We start from the raw sequence: 9,609 nt of genomic DNA, 5'->3' as shown, positions 1-9,609 counted from the left end.
ATGCTCAATTGACCCTAGCGTCAGGGGATTAGCGGGGTAAATATGTGGGGTTACGCGGATAGGGCCTGGGTGGGATTGTGGTCGGTGCAGAATCGATGGGGCAAATGGCCTCCTTCTGCAATGTAGGGATTCTATGATTATCAAAGATCCTATTGTTAGGGACCAAGTCAGAAACCCCAAGGTATATTATGAAGTTAGTTTAGACCCCAACAATTTTCTATTTTGAGATTAATGTGAGGATGAGTGTTTCACTCCAGGTATGATTCTACTGACCCACTAGGAAGCTTTTATCAAAACAAACTTTATTCTAACGATACAGTTTAACTGTAGCAAAATGAATTTGTTTAACTTTTACCAATTGAAATGCTTAAGCATAACAAGGTACAATTCTTAACTGCTAATATATCTCTATTAGTTCCAATTTGCTCATAGACCTAAACTCCTTTCAAAAATCAGTTAGCAAACAACACAGGATTACATACTAGTACATGGGCTGCCAGTCTTCAAGCCTCTGGAGAGAGAGAGACCTATTTCTCCAGCAGGTCCCAAACAGCAGCCTCCACGGAGAGGGAGAGAACTCTTGCTTCGTGGAGATCTAAGCAGTTAACTGCCTACCTTTCTCTGTAGGCTTAGCTCCTCCCCTTCACATGACAGTCTCTGACAATCAACTTAATCAAACCCTACTCTGAAACCCCAGGGGAGCAAAACAAAAATAATCAAAACTGCATTAGCTCAGATTAAAATAGACACCCTATTATCTAGGATCAATTGTGCTCCTGCATTCTCAGCATGGAGTTGTCTGGTGCAGCCAGATTGGCACCAGGTAAATAGAGCTCACTTCTAAAGAAATATGATATAAATGCATTTCTTGGAGACATAGTATCATCACACCATCCTTCGAACAAGACATCAAGATGCAGCCTCATTTGCCTGTCCATGAGGTTCAGGATGTAAAATATCCCATAACATTGTTCAAAGAGTGGGAGATCTCCCGCCAACATATCTCAGTCAACAGCAGATGCAATGGGAGGTCATCTCATTTATGTCAATGGGATAATCCTCTGTGGGAATTCACTAACATTGTGGTGCTCTGATTGAGACAGCTCAAATGGCAATTATCGATGGACTTTCCTTCAACATGACCCTCCAAACCCATGATCTCTGCCACCTGGAAGGGGAAAGGCTGCAGGTGCATGAGAATGCCACCAGTTGAAAGTTCCCCCCCAAGCCACACCCCATCCTGAGCTGGAACTACATCATCGTTCTTCTACTGTTGTTGGATCAGAATTCTAGAACTCCCTTCCTCACAGCACTGTGGGTGTACCTACACAACATGGACTGCAGCAGTTCAGGAAGGCAGCTCACCACCTTCTCGAGGGCAATCAGGGATAGGCAATAGATGTTGGCCACATTCTATGAAAGAATAAATTTTGGAAGAAAGCTTTGATGTCCACTTTGATGTCATGAATAAAGAAAAAAAAATGTTGGATTTCTTCACAAGTCTATCTTAACAACAGTTAGTGACAGAGATCCAGAAGCCTTGAACAATTTGTGGACATTAGGATTTGATGAAATGTAAGAATCGTGCTCTAATTTGGATTGGAGCCAAAATTTAAATTAAGACACACAACTTCAGCTTTCTCCCCCACGTGGGTGTGCTGGCTGTTCATGCTGGGCCTTAAGAATATCTTCAAACTTTGTAAGTGCACCTCTTTGTCTGCTTGATTATTGTGCCATTGTTCATGCCAGCAATGCTGAATAAACCTTCTATATATATCATGAATATTTGGGTCTAAAAGTGCTTGTTTAATGGTCAAAACATTACATTTGAGTTATGGGCTCATGGCCTAGTTCTCTATGTGATATAATCTAGAAAACCCCTCGGGCTGCCAACTCTGGAAGGGGGTAACTAACAGTAATACAGAGATCACTGCTGGTCTATATCTATTCGTGGAAACATAGAAAATAGGAACAGGAGGAGGCCATTTGGCTCTTCAAGCCTGCTCTGCCATTCATTTTGATCATAGTTGATCATCCAACTCAATATCCTGATCCCGCCTTCCCCTCATATCCTATGATTCCCTTCACCTCAAGTGCTATATCTAACTGCTTCTTGAAAACAGCAAAATGGACTATTATTTAAATGGTTAAAAATTGCAGCATGCTGCTGTGCAGAGGGACCTGGGTGTCCTTGTGCATGAATCACAAAGTTGGTTTGCCGGTGCAGCAGGTAATTAAGGCAAATGGGATTTTGCCCTTCATTGCTAGAGAGATGAAGGTTAAAAACAGCGAGGTTATGTTGCAATGTATAGGGTGCTGATGAGGCAACACCTGGAGTGTGTGCAGTTTTGGTCTCTTTACCTGAGAAAGGATATACTGGCACTGGAGGGGGTGCAGAGGAGATTCACTGGGTTGATTCCCGATTTGAGACTCTGGCTTATGAAGAGAGACTAAGCGGATTAGGATCATACTCTTTGGTATTTCGAAGAATGAGGGGGGATCTTATTGAAACATATAAAATTATGAAGGGAATAGATAAGAAAGAAGCAAGGAAGTTGTTTTCACTGGTGGGTGAAACTAGAACTAGGGGGCATAGCCTCAAAATAAGGGGGAGCAGATTTAGGACTGAATTGAGGAGGAACTTCTTCACCCAAAGGGTTGTGAATCTGTGGAATTCCCTGCCCAGTGAAGCAATTGAGGCTACCTTGTTGGGTGATTTTAAGGCAACGATAGATTGATTTTTGAACCGTAAAGGAATTAAGGGCTATGGTGAGCGGGCGGGTAAGTGGAGCTGAGTCCACGAAAAGATCAGCCATGATCTTATTGAATGGCGGAGCAGGCTCGAGGGGCCAAATGGTCTACTCCTGCTCCTATTCTTATGTTCTTACGTACCATGTTGAAGGCAGTATAGAGATCAAAGAGGATATCGTTGGTAATGCTTAGGGAAGCTTTGCTTCTTGGGATGGGCCTCTGATTGAAATGTGGAGTTGCAAGAGAGATGTGCATGAATTTGAGAGGTGACAACACGTTCAGCAAGATAAGGGGTCGCACAACATCAAGTTTATTTGAAATCACAAGCTTTCGGAGCGCTGCTCCTTCATCAGGTGAAGTGGAGAGAGGCAGGCAGGTACAGAACATACAGGCAGAGTGACAATCGCTCGATACTCACAGGTAATCAAGAGTGTCAACATTTAAGCAACTTGGGAAGAAAGGATGATTGGAGATGGGGTGATAGTTTTCAAAATCAGAGCAAGCAAAACTTGCTTTTTAGGAGCAGAGGATGGGGGGGGGCTGGGGCGAGGGATGGGGGGGGAGGTGAATGGAGGGGCAGGGGTAGGGTGTGGGGGTGCATGGAGATGGCAGTTTTACAAGAGAGGGAGATGGTACCTGTGGAGAAGGAGCCATTTAGAATGGCAGCAAGCATAGGAATCAGGAAGGGAGCTGGGATGACCTGCAGTTAATGGGAATGGGATCAATGGAACAGAAGATAGGACTCATGGACAAGGACAGCGAGGGGAGAGAACGGGAGGAGATGGGAGAGACTCAGGAAGGAATCAGGGCTAGGATTTGGAGGAGTTGTAGCATGAAGCTTCTTTAATTGAAATTGTTCATCTGATGACCTTGTGGTGGTAAGAAAAAGTGTAAGTGAAGGCCAAACCAACAACTCCAGAACTTCTCTGAAAAGATAGACCCAAATGGCAAAGAGGGGAAATGTGTTACAGCTTGAAAAAGAAAGGGTAAATGGATAGATCAGTTATAATGAATGGATTTAGAGGATAGTGTTTGGGATGGACTGACAAGAATGATAACTGAGGCTGAGACTACCTATAAATCCAGAGACCGCTGGAGAAGCAGTTGATCAAAATGGCAGCAAGTGTTTAGAAAGTGGACTGTTTACTATGGGCGGGATTGTTCTCCCTCTCTGCGGCGTGTTTCACAGCGGCGGGAGGTGGTGTGCTGCTCGCTGGCATTGGGATCTTATGGTCCTGCCATTGTCAGTGGGGTTTCCCATTGAACGCATCTCTCACTACTGAAAAACCCATGGCAGGGGTGCACCATTGGCGGGATCTTGCGGTGAACGACAGCAAGATTTGGGTGTGTATAACTTAAATATGGTCCTGACCTGATGATCTGGAATGGTCTTCCCTGTCCTGGAACATTCCTAAATCCTTCTGAAATCAGCACAGTTTAATAATTTTAGTTGCAGGCTCGGTTCTATTTACTTTGCACAATTTGAAAGACTTTGACACACAAATTATTTCTTAAAACACTCTCTTGCATAGTGCACTGAGCACTGGAGTCCATTTACTGGGTTATTCATTCAGTCAATTACATGGGTAAGATGGGTATAGAGGGATACGGGCCAAACGCGGGGCAATTGGGACTAGTTAGTGGTTAAGCAAAAAGGACGGCATGGACAAGTTGGGCCAAAGGGCCCATTTTCCATGCTGTAAATCTCTGACTCTACTGTTTGGTGTTAGCATTCAGAATGGAGCTTGTTGCGCCCCACGTGGCCTGAGCTCCCCCCCAACAAGTGTTGGTGTGAAGCCTGAGTATGACTTGCTGACGTGTTTGAGATGGAGGAGGCATCGATGCATGACTCCATTTCATTCTAAATATTTGACCAACACCCTCAGCTGCCATAAGTTCCACAATGTTTCACCACCCGGACGTACGTTGGGGATTTTAAAGTGTTTTCTATTAGATGTCGCTTCTTATAAAGATATTAAAGCTGTTTTTCTCTTTGCAGCAGAGGTCAGTTTGCTTCTCCCCCTTAGCTCCTTTGCTTCGGAACTGAGTTTCTGCCAAGTCACTGAAATGGAATCCAGGCATGAAGATAAAAGCTCACTTGGAGTAAATTACATAAACCACACAGCAATAAGATCCCCCACCCACTCCCGCTGCTTGTAAAAATATTAATATCTTGAAACAATGTTGAACAGAATATATTTTTGTGATAACCCCCATGATCTGCATGGGGAATCATTAATTGACCTCCCAGTTGGGCTTGTTGAATATCAGCTCCCTGAGGATTGGTAATTAGACAACCAGGTGCAGCTCATATACCGAGCCCTGTTTAAAGCAAGACCCTGAGAGGGTCCATTGAACTTTTAGTCCCGGTTGGGACCTCTTGTGTTCATCACAGGCTTGTGATTATTTTTTGTTTTTATTTGTGCAATAAAAGCACAGTTCTTTCACAGCCGACTCCTGGAGTTGTTATAGTTTCTAAATTACTAGAGAATTACTCCTGCATATAAGTGCTGTCGCAGTATTTTTGTGTTCTTGCCTTCCCTTCAGGAATTGTTTGATTAGCGGATCCGGTAAGTTGTGGAGCCGTACAGATCAAGCAATCCCAGGTCTTTGCTGAGTTAGCTGACCCCCAACGTGGATGTCATTAAGTGTTCTACAATTTGCCTCAGCATCTCTGTGGGGTTGGGCAGAAGAATATCAGCCAGGGCTCACATCCTTGAAGGATAATTTGACAATCTCTGCCAGAAGTGGTTGCGTGGGCAATTCTATTGGGTGAGAATAGAATTGAGGTCAACAGATCTGCTCCCTCGTAATTATGTAGCCTGCTGGCGACCAGGGTGGAAGCTGGCTACTGCCAGTGGAGAACACTTAATACTCATAAAACAGCTTCTCGTAACCCCATTCAGAAAGAGGGAAATTGGCAGAGGAAATGAACAAGTAAATGACATTTATAAGTTGCTAAATGAAGAAGAAATGAAGCTTTTCTAATGTTCACTCCAATTTATTTATTCAGTGGAGCTTTTTGTTAAGTGCTGAGTTCAGAAGCACAAAATACACACATTCAAACTTAGGCATCGGAGAAAAATTGTAAGCTTACGGACACAGAAGCAAGAAACTCTGACCAACACATTGCAAAATGCCTTTCAGGAATATCAGCATGACATCAATAGCAAGGAAGTGTGTCATGTCATTCAGAAAATGCTGGAAAATCTCAGCGGGTCTGACATAATAGAGCCAATGTTTCACCCAAAATGTTGGCTCTATTCTCTCATCCACGGATGCTGTCAGGCCTGCTGAGATTTTCCAGCATTTTGTTTTTTTGTTTCAGATGCCAGCATCTGCAGTGTTTTGCTTTTGTCATGTCATCCAGTCTTAGTTTCACTTTTGCTTCGAGCAGAGCACACACGCACTGCTCTGGTATCTTCAAGCTTTATACCCACGTATAACTGTTCTCATTTGTCCAGTCGTAATAAATGAACATGTAATGTGTTTACCCAATCCCTTATGAGAGATTGGAGCCTTGTGTCTTGTTCAGTAAACAAGTCCAAGCTACATTGTTACAATGACACACCACTGAATACATACCCTCTGTTCTATCTCAGGAATACACTTTTAAAGTTGGGTTCCGACGTTAAAAGAAAACTCTTGTGACATTTTGCTATTTCTCCGTACACCGAATTTGTGGATTCTTCCAGAGTTCAGCCAGCTAAGACATGATCTACAGTAAGGCTTAATGATGCAGTTTGGTCAGCGGCAAGTTAGCACAGAGTGGGCACTGGGGATAGATGTTTTTATCGAGGCGAAGGTGAGCAAAGAGATCGGAATTCTTCAAGAGTGCATTGAAAAACATTGAAAGTTGAAGTAAAATAAACTATTGTCAGGGATAATGTTTTTCTTCTTTTTTTTCCCAGGGCATGGTGTAAAAGCTGTTAGCTTTTGGAATGTGGAGAGAACATCATTGGTAGGCCTGGAACTTCCATTGGGTATGAACTGAGGCAATTCACTGCTTGTTTTATTTAACAGGAAACTAGTGAAAGAGTTGTGTGAGCAGCAGCTGAGAGGATTACTCTCACTGTGGAGGATTGTGAGCTTGAGGTAGCTCGTGAGTAGTTTTTAGCACTATTTGTAGGCCTGGATGAGCCAGACTTCTCCTTGTCAATGAAGCTTCCTAATCTTCTAGCTTCTCAGACTTTATACAGTTCCAAACTCAAAATGGCTGCTATCCAAAAATGTTGATTCCTGGTTTTTATTTTCGATTTGATTTGATTTATTTTTGTCACATGTATTAGTGTACAGTGAAAAGTATTGTTTCTTGCACGCTATATAGATAAAGCATACCATTCATAGAGAAGAAAAGGAGCAGAATGTAGTGTTACAGTCATGGTTAGGGTGTAGAGAAAGATCAATTTATTGTGAGGTAGGCCCATTCAAAAGTCCGATGGCAGCAGGGAAGAAGCTGTTCTGGAGTCAATTGGTACGTGACCTTATATTTGTATCTTTTTTCCGATGGAAGAAGGTGGAAGAGAGTATGTCCGAGGTGCATGGGGTCCTTGATTATGCTGGCTGCTTTTCCGAAGCAGCGGGAAGTGTAGACAGAGTCAATGGATGGGAGGCTGGTTTACGTGATGGACTGGGCTTCGTTCATGATGACCCTTTGTAGTTCCTTGTGGTCTTGGGCAGAACAGGAGCCATACCAAGCTGTGATACAACCAGAAGGAATGCTTTCGATGGTACATCTGTAAACGTTGGTGAGAGTTATAGCTGACATGCCAAATTTCCTTAGTCTTCTGAGAAAGGAGAGGTGTTGGTGGGGCTTTCTTAACTATAGTGTCGGCAAGGGGGGACCAAGGCAGGTTGTTTGTGATCTGGACACCTACAAACTTGAAGCTCTCAACCCTTGCTACTTCTTCTCCATTGATGTAGACAGGGGCATGTTCTCCACTACGCTTCCTGAAGTCGATGACAATCTCCTTCATTTTGTTGACATTGAGGGAGAGATTATTATCGTCACAACAGTTCACCAGATTCTCTATCTCATTCCATACTTCCATACTAGATTGTGGGTTAGCCCAGCTCTTGGGGGCAGGGCAGAGTCCCATCCATTGGGCGGAATTCCCCAGCCCCTCTCATCACCAGGATCTTCAGATCCTGCCAAAGTTGACTCTTGCTGCGAGTTCCCTGATGGCAGCACGGGTGAGGAATGTAAATCGCCATTGACTTCAAAGGGACTGGAAGACCCTGCCAGCTGCCATAGGAGGACACACTGTGGCAGGGGGCCTGGAGAATTCCACCCATTGGCCAAAATCGTCCATTCTTGTTCGCGGCTGGGATTTTCCAGTGCCGGTGAAAGTGAATGGAGTTTTGGCTGAGATGCCAAATTCTCCGTTCTCCCTCACAATGGGTCCCACCACGAATGAAGCCGGAGAGTCCGGCCCATTGTCTTTCAGCTGAGGTAATTAACCTTTCAATTGTCTCAGACATTGACTCAAATGCCTCCAATTGTTCCAGGCTCGGTGAGACGGGGAAGAGCTACTTACGCCTCCTTGGAAGTAATTGTTAATGAGTTTCTGTTCACCCTTGTGGAAATGTGCATTTAATTTCAAATCTGGATATCTCTATCTACAGTAAAATGTGGATAAAAATGAGGTTATCCACTTTGGTAGCAATAATAGGGAGACAGATTATTATTTGAATGGGTGTAAATTAAGAGAGGTGGATACGTAGCGAAACCTTACAACCTATAAAAAATATTTGGATGAGCGCTTGAAACATCAGAACATTCAAACTCACAGCCCCACAGAGAGACCTTGGTGTCCTCGTGCATCAGTCACTGAAAGTAAGTGTGCAGATACAACAGGCATTAAAGAAAGCAAATAATATGTTAGCCTTCATAGCGAGAGGATTTGAGTATAGGAATAGGGATATTTTACTGCAATTGTACAGGGCGTTGGTGAGGCCACATCTGGAGTATTGTGTGCAGTTTTGGTGTCCTTATCTGAGGAAAGATGCCCTTGCTATAGAAGGGGTGCAGCAAAAGTTTACCAGTCTGATTCCTAGGATGGCAGGTCTGTCATATGAGGAGAGACTATGTCGGTTAGGATTATACTCACTGGAGTTTAGAAGAGTGAGAGGGGATCTCATAGAAACGTATAAAGTTCTACTGGGGTTAGACAGGGTAACTTCAGAAAGAATGTTCCCGATGGTTGGGGAGTCCAGAACTAGGGGTCATAGTTTGGGGAGAGAACGTGCAAACTCCACGCAGACAGTCACCCAAGCTGGGAATCGAACCCAGGTCCCTGGCGCTGTGAGGCAGCAGTGCTAACCACTGTGCCACTGTGCCGCCCAAAAAGATTCCAGTTTGACCCTCTGCCCTGGCTATTTTTCTCAGGGAATGATCTCTTGTGAAAGCAATTCTAATTGAATTCTCCACTTGCTTTAGTTTAGCTTATTTTCAATTTCTGTCCTTTCTTTCTGAACAAAGAAACACACCTTTCTTAACTGGTCAAGTTCCTTCATAAATAATAAAAAAACAGCTCCTATCAAGTATCTGCTTCTGAAGGTGGAAGAATCACAGCTCAGTCGTTTGATAACAATTCTGACAATAATCGCGCAGCCCTTTGATAATCCCAGCACACCGTGCTCCCATAAGGGGTCACAAGACACCTGCTGCCCCTCCACAAATGCACAGACAGATAACATCATATTCTTGTGGCTATTGTGACTGAAAAATAAAGATATAAGCTTCTGTCTTGAAATGGAACAAGAATATTGTGGTACAAGTGTATACTTGTTACCTGCATCCTTTTTGTAATTGATGTAGGGGCGGCACGGTGGCACAGTGGTTAGCACTGCTGCCTC

The sequence above is a fragment of the Mustelus asterias genome, chromosome 26 (assembly GCF_964213995.1).
Source record: "Mustelus asterias chromosome 26, sMusAst1.hap1.1, whole genome shotgun sequence".
Lineage (NCBI taxonomy): Eukaryota > Metazoa > Chordata > Chondrichthyes > Carcharhiniformes > Triakidae > Mustelus > Mustelus asterias.
The sequence above is the reverse complement of the archived record's forward strand: the minus strand, read 5'-3'. Positions refer to the sequence as shown.